We start from the raw sequence: 8,693 nt of genomic DNA on the forward strand, positions 1-8,693 counted from the left end.
TATAGCATTTCTCTGCAGTGTGTCCACTTATTTCCCAGCTGATTCTTATTATGTCTACCATATATATACCATAACTGTGTCTCATATATAATTATATTATATGTGGGCCGGTAGTCTAGTGTTAACACACTTGACTGTCAATCCAGAGACACTGGACATTTCTGAGATTCTCTTGAGTGTCTCCCACCTAACTAAGACGCCTGTACTGGATCTTCGCAGGGAAGACGGCTTCGCGTGTATCGGTGCTGTACACCGGGCACGTCAAAGTACTTGACTGTCTATTCGCAAAGAGCTAGGCAGGCATGTATCTAGAAATGATTTCTCTCTGTCTGTTCTGGGGGCTTTATCTCACTCTCTCTGTCCCTCTGTCAGATCGCTCTGTGTCTGTGCTAGTATAGCATAATTTCGCGCTATGTGCGGCTACGTTTTTTTATGTAAAGCGCCTTTGAACGAGTTTATCATGAAAAGGGCGTTATATAAATGTAGTATTTTATAATAACATCGTTTTCAGTCATTTCCTAGATGATTCTTATTATGTCTAGAAATACCGCATTTATCTTTCATAGTAGATTATCTATTATGTCCGCTTATTTTTCATGGGATTCTTGGTATGTCTATTAATTACTATGCTGTGGCTTTTATATGTCAATATGTATATTTCATATCCTTGTATATGCCTGTTGCATGCCATTCTTAGACACTAAAAAATGGATTCTAACACGATCCGATTCATTTTCCTATTAAACAAAGAAGGCAGAAAGCAGTGAATTATCATACAACAAATCACTGTTCTGACGTCACAATTATTACGTCATGGCGTCGGACGGCATAGCGGCGCGCTGGGAAAGAAACCGATTGAAAACGGCCAAATATTTAATGACTGTCGTCAAGGATGTACTTAAAAATGCTTGGTAACGTGTTAGAATCGAAATAATATATCTCATTTAGTGATTTGCTCTTGAATAAATCATTGTTTGTCGTTCAGATGCGTATTATTATATCACTCGGGCTACGCCCTCGTGATATAATTCCTTCGCATCTGAACTCCAAACAATGATTTATTCAACGACAAATCACTGGCTGAGATATATTATTTCTTAAATATAGCTCTTAATGAACACCTGATACCCACTGGGCAAAATCACCATTGTTTGAAATAAAAAATGCTGTAAATGTCATGCAAAATGCCAGCGCTCTAGTAGACCACTCAATCACAAAGAGTATGTAAAATGCAATGTCGATAAGAAAATATGTCCCGAAACAAAAACAAACAGAAACTATTTTTAGTCAGTCATACTAGTATATTAGCCCAATTTATTCAAGGAAGCTTAGATAAATATCATAAATCCAGTGCAGATTTAGTCGTTACTGGGCGTATTATCAATCGGCGAACTAGTCAATTTAGGTTTTGAGATGTACCCTGAGGTTATATTAAGCTCGCTCCGTCCATTAGCTATATATAGGTTTGCGCATGCGCATATGACCGTCTGTCCACTTTTTTCATGGGTCCACTTATTTCACCCCACACCGGACACGATCAGTTCTGCCTTTGCGACCAATGTAGATCATGATCAGCCTGCACATCCGTGCAGTGTGATCAAGACCTGCACTGCTCGCCATTTATACAGTATCTTTTTGGTAAACACCCCTTTTAATAGTTAATGGCACTGTCCAAATTTGAAAGATGGACAAGTTCATGATAGACATTTAGCAGGGTAAGGGTTAACATTTTATCCCTTTATATGCCAGGCATTTTCGAGATTCTTATATTTTTATCTATGTTGAGTCAAAAAGCAGTTGGATACAGACTTCAGAAGTAAGAAAAGCCTCTTTCTTATATTTAGCAAGAGATTTTTAGTTTAAATAAGTATATATATATAAATATAGGCCTACGTATGATAAACGTAATCATCTGGCTAGTAAGATCAAAGTGTAGTATCATAAGCTTCATTTATTCCCCAATCGAATGTGTATAGTAGCTAGGTAGAATATCTTTTCACTATAGACATTTATTTGATGTTATAAGATACTGCATGAAAAGTTTAGGTGGTAAAGAGAATAAGTACATAAGTAGAATGTACAATGTATCAGTTATTGCAAAATGATTTTAAAAATAATCCAGGAAGAAAAACATTGAGACAAAAATGTTTAATGTTCAACTACATAGACAAGAAATCACTCTCAAAAGTGTTGAATACTGGATCTATGGTGGCATCAAACTGCCACAAATTAACTGTTAGTTTTCACTTTTCGTGAACATTAGTTTGTTTCTTTTTATCGTAAAACTGTTATATGGCTTTGGGATCATGGAGTCCATTCAATATAAGTGATAGAGTTCCGCTTAAGCCGGTGTTAGGGGGCGTGAGAGGTGTTGCCCATTACATTGACTTAAGGAGGTAGGTTACCTTGTTACAAGGGTAAATTCAATTTAGTTGAACCGCAGCATTTTTTGTATTTCGTGTAATATGAAGTTTTAACTGCTACAATCTCAATTTCGTTTGTCTCTGTCTCTTCAAGTTCAGTTTTTATCCAGGTTTGAAGAACATGACCCTCCAAAGGTATTTCATATTGAAAGAAGAAGGAAAATACGGATATTTAACACTTTTCAGTGTATTTTAGTTTCATTGATATCCGTAAAAGTCTGCATAATTGATAATTTTACTAGTATGCACGTTAGCTTTCTAATATAAGCTTAAACTGTACATGTCGCGGGGCTCGTGTTTCCATGGTAACGCATTTTCTCTCATTTTTAAACAACTTTGTATAAAAATACGAGTTTTCGACGGCTTCAGTGCCATTCTGTTAATGACCAACATGGAATATTTGGGTAATATTATCAGCAAAATACCAAGCACTTTACATGATACTCTATTTTTCTCAAAGTTTAAAGTAACCATGGCAACAGAGATGTTTAAAATAGCTTATATCTTGCTTTTTGTAGTAATTTCTTATAAAAAATATTGAATAAGATTATCTTTCTAGTTAATCTAGCTTTAAAACATATTATTTTTAACGTAAATTATATTTGCGTGTTATCTGCATTTATTCAAACAAATTTCACAGCTTACTTACAGCAGTACCCCTCGTCTGGCATTTTTCATGGAAAAATCGTTCAGCATGCTGTTATTATTCTCATGGATATTGTTGAAAATAAAAAGCCGAAGCTGTGTTTCTTAAATAGACCAATGTCAACGCTATTGAATTTCACATTTAGATATATAGATCACGGGCTTCGTTTCCATGGTAACATCAATTTAATTCAAGAAACCACAATTTTCTACTGAAATTTGAACAATTTTAGATCTTAAGGACGGCGTACGATAAGATATGCGAAATAGCCCCCTAAATAATTAGAATATGAAAACTCCATAATTGAAATTTTAACTGTCTAAAACAAAAAAGAAGATCATAATCGTTAAAACTATGGCTTTTAAAAACTTCAAAACCAAGTTATTTGTACGACTCAGACCTTTAAAATACTCGAGGTCCGTGACTTTTACCGTTTTTACACGCGATTTACACACTGCATGCTCGAATTTCATTGTGAGCCGGAGCTGGTGTCAAGCTGAAGTTTTGCTGAGAAAATAAGGTTACTAAAATGTACATTTTCAGAAAAAATCAGCTTCACACTCGGTCCGGCTCATATTGAATTTCCACTTTTTTCGCAATTTTTAGCCTCATTTTTCTTTGAAGGAAACAGGATAACGTGTTCATCTCTAAGCAACCGAGCGCCAAACAGATACGCGGGAGTTTTGTTCTAATTATGAAACTGATAACCAAGAGTTGTTTTTATAAGAAAATTAAATGTTTAGAGACGAGTTTTATGCAAAAGTGAAACTGAAAGTAGATCTAGACATTTTAATGATCAGTTACATGTTTTAGATCTACTTGAACTGTATTTCGGGATTATATTCAAGTTGATTTTGTTTAAGCGACATTTTAAAAGAAAGAATAAAGTGTAGTTAAAAAGAAAATTGTTATTGTTTACATAAATGTTATAGAGACAAGAAAGATAACTCCTGCACACCGCAACTAGAAGACATATAAAGATAGTTCTTTTATGTAAAAATTATATTATAACAAGTCTCAGTGACGCAATCGGTACGCACGACGGTTAAAATGAAATTCTATGCCTAGTGCCAGTGGTATGCAAGATCGATTCCCAACAAATCCTGTAAAACTTTTTTTTCTGTCAAAACGACAGAAAGTACTATTCTTTGATGGTGAGTTGCAAACCATATTTAGATTATATATTTTTAGCCGCGAGTTAAAATATTTTAAACTATTTAACTGCGTTATTTCTATAATTAGTCAATTATTCTTTTACTGTATGTCTGTTATAAAGTTATAAACATGTGTTTTTATACTACTTCTTTAATGACGTATGAAAAATAGTAAGTCAACAACTCAGAATTGTTTCATCAATTTTAAAATACTCCGTTTCATCGCCGTACGATATAGTGTTTCATTAATATGAATGTATTGGTTGAATCAATTAATGTACATCATGAATTACGTCACAATGATATTTTCCGGTGCGAGCGTGAAATATTTTTTACATGATTATGATATAATATAAATTATGAAACTCCTTTGATTATAATCGATTTATTTAAAACATCAAAGACGTATAAGCTATCGATATCAGTTGGTGTTGTAAAATTCTAAATATTCGAAAGACGCGTCACATTGTATTAAAAAATTTTTTATAATATAATATTAATATGAGGTTATATGTTAAAGATTGTTGTTTGGTTTTGTGCGTTTTAACGCAGTTTTTCAACAATATTTAACGGACAATTAACTTAAGCAGAGTTCCTGTATTCCGTACCAGTAAAAACCTGTTCTCCGCAAGTAGTTGTCAACTTCCCCACATGATTATGAGATGGAGGACGAATGATTATAGTCACAATATCCCCTATCAAATCGTCACGGAGAAGAAAAGCCTCGACCGGGGATCGCACTCGCGATCCTGCGATCCGCAAATCTGCGGTGTCCTTATTGAGCTTGCGAAGCAAGTTCTTCAACTTATATAAATCAATTTCGACATTTCATTCCTGATGAATCCATTCATCGAAGCGGGCCCGGACTAGCTAGGCTCTCTGCACTGTTAATGAATACGCTTTTGAATGAAGGCACATATACAGGTGTTGTGTTTTTTCTCTTTCTTTTCTAGAATAACAGTAATGATTTTTAAAAAACCGAGGAATGTATATACATGTAGTTAAGGTATCACAGAGAGGGACATCGATGTTTTTGTCATGCTAAAACGTGCGCACGTATTAGTTACTTCGTGCTCACGTAATATCTATTACTTGCGCACGTAATAAGAATTACGTTACGTGTTACGTGCGCACGTAATTGTATTAAACATCTGCGCACGTATTATTATAAAAAATACCTCTGCGCACATATCATTCGGCATGATGGAAAGCTTACTATAGACATCACTTATTAGCTTATACGTGGGCACGTGCGCAGATGTTTCTTAGACTAACACGTGCGTACTGAGCAACTATGCCGGTTCTTTATCGCTGCAGCCGTTTCGTCTTGGAATATAACAAAATGGACTAAATTAAATAATTTTCTTTCATCTATAATCCAAAATCTTTTGCAGGAAATCGTAAGCATTTTACGTTACATATATAAGGGCATTTTGGCGGGAAACTGCACGTGTCTTTCATGTCACTCCTTCGTAATGATCTTACATACGCTAATGTATACAGTCTAACCTGTCTTAAGCAGCCAGCCTGGGGGAGCAGACAATTTGGCCGCTGAAGCCAGGTGACCGCTGATCGGAGGTGCAGCCAGTATATGTATTTTTCAGACTTCCGACCAGTTTAGCCTTTAGGCCCATTTCTTTTTCAGTTTCCATCATTTTTTTACCAAGATACCTTGACGCGCATTTGCCTTCGTAATACGAATTGTCTTCTAAGCAATCTAAAAATCCAGTGTGATTTTTTTAACAACAAAAATTGTTACAGACAATTTTTTAACATTAAAACAAGTTTGCTTACAATTTTCGCCATTTTGGTAAGGGAAACTACTCTCCGCGCTTACTGTCTACGCTAAAATGTAATATCGCCGTTATGTTCCGTAAAAGGTCGAGGTTTTTTTTTCAAAACGCACAATATTGTGCTCAGTAATATTATATCTTTGAGTGAAAGAATTATTAAAGTAATGCACAATTAATATTTGGCATATCTTATTAGGTATCGAGTATTATCTTTAACCGAGAATCAAACTGTAGAACAACAAAATTGACACGAGGTGACACGCTAATGCTCGATAATTACTGACATTTGATCGGACAAAAGGGATCACACCTTTGGTTATCATTTAATTGATAAGCTACATGTCATTTTGCGTCGTGTGGTCACGCGAGACTTTCAATCAGTGTTTCTCAAACAATCGGTATCAGTTCGGATATCGCCTAAAAATAAATTTGTTTGAAGAAACATGCCGCGAAAGGGGTCAATACGGTGTCACAATTTTGTGCCATGGTCGGACGAGTGGCCGCTGAATAAAGTGATAAAATAAGAAAATCCTGTCAGGGGCGTCATAAATGATAACGGGTGACGTGTCGGAGTGCGTTTTACAGTACTTATTCGCTTCCATATCGATATTATGTTTGTGTCAAAGGAAACGTTTTTGTTATCCAAGAATTAATTTGAATAAATACATAGATATGCTTCAATATTTGTAATACGATCTAATCGTCGCGACATTTACGGGTACGTGTTTTAATTAGTTTCAAGTTTCAAACTTTAATGACTTTATATAAAAATGATCGTTATTATAGTGATGTAATAGGTAACAATTTATAGTACAAACTATAAGTTATCAAACCTTGTGATCTTACTAAAGGTTATTATGCAGTGGTATAGTATGATTACATTTATAGATTTTATAAATGCTCAATAGTTCTGTTGTTGCAACATAATATGTATACTGTTCGACAAATTGTGCTGTAACGTTACAAGTATCAGTATACTAGGTTTACTGCAAATTTTGATGTATGTCATATTGTGACAACTAATGTTTCATACAATTATATTTAGTAGAATTGTAAAATTCAGTGCAAATATGAAATTACATTATATGTACATGTCCGTCATATTTGTATTATTTGTATGTACAATGTACTAAAATTGCCACATGGGTCTATGACCTAATGGATATATGAAATAAACTTTGAAACTTTGAAACTATGCTTCAATAATTGTAATACCGATCTAACTCGTTTCCGGCGACATTTCTACGGGTACATGTTTTAATTATGTGGTAAGGATTTAATAATATTTAACTCGTATATTATTTATTCAAGTAAAATAAACACTGTCGTTTTTTCAACTTACTTGATGAAAATACTTCATTACATATTTAAATAAAAAATCACCGAAAATATTAAAAATGTAAACTTGTAAGACAAAGTCCTGCCTCCTGATTTATTCGACGAAGGTTTTGTTTTATACGAATGTCACACTAGAAGAACATTCCGTATACGAAACAAAAAACACACAAAAAAAAAAACACTGAATTTGTAAGGAGATATAGAACAGAAATGTTTTTTAATATTGTGACGACATACAATTTATTGGGTTCAGCAATATAAAACAAAATATATTGCAAAATACCCCCATTCTAAATGATCAAATATCTTTTCAGCGTAAGTCTTAGGTAGGTGCAATAATCAATTATTTTTGGTACATTACCGACGTCAGGTCATTATATTTTATTGGATTTTGAAAAATATAGTTAATTACCAATGGAATGGTGTTGTTTTAAATGCATATTTAGTGGGGGCCATTTTTGGTCCTTATCATATCCCGTCCTTTAAGTATATAAGTAACAAATTATCAACGGAACCTGAAAAATAGGTATTACAAATCAAACTGCTAGATTTTTTATTTGAAAATGGCCGTAACAAGTAACCTTTCACCCAACTATATTCCAAATAACATTGGTTACCATCGTCCATTTTCTTACATTCCTCATAACATTTCAATATAACTACACAAAAGAAGCAAAATATTGATTATTATTCAGAGCAATAGACTCATAAAAATATTTCAGCAAATAATGGTTATTTGAAAATAGTTGAAATAAAGTAAATGCACAGAATTACGTACTTTCAAGATAAAAGCTATTAATTTTGCGCGGTAACTGACACGTAACGTCATGACGTCAATGACGCCATTTTAAAGCAACATTGTTTTGCAGCGTTTCTGCGGCAATTTATTCATCATTTCTGCATTATTAAGCCATAAAGCATCAAATCGAAGACAGGTTCGTGATTTGTTTTCAGAAGAATGAATATACAAACACATTTAGTTTGTCGTAAACGTCGTCGTAAATCGTCACGTAAGCTTCCGGTTGGACATGCGCACATACAAATATGAAGGTAACCTACCTCCTTAATCAAACCGAGTGCTCTATTATTCTGCTTGGTTGCATTCTATGCTTCCAAAGGATCTTTTTACAGATTTTATTCAGTGTTTTATTTCAGTTATTATCAAAACCACCATTTATTTTCATTAAAACTTGTAAGTGGTGTTAGTCCAGAACATCAAAATAGAATAACACATGTAGTTGTAAGGATTGTTACAGTGATAAAATATTGACCACGGTTTGTGCGTCTGAGCCGCCATGTACAATAACATTCATAACGATCAACGAGGACTTCAAATGCT

This window comes from Mercenaria mercenaria, chromosome 13 (genome assembly GCF_021730395.1).
Source record: "Mercenaria mercenaria strain notata chromosome 13, MADL_Memer_1, whole genome shotgun sequence".
Classification (NCBI taxonomy): domain Eukaryota; kingdom Metazoa; phylum Mollusca; class Bivalvia; order Venerida; family Veneridae; genus Mercenaria; species Mercenaria mercenaria.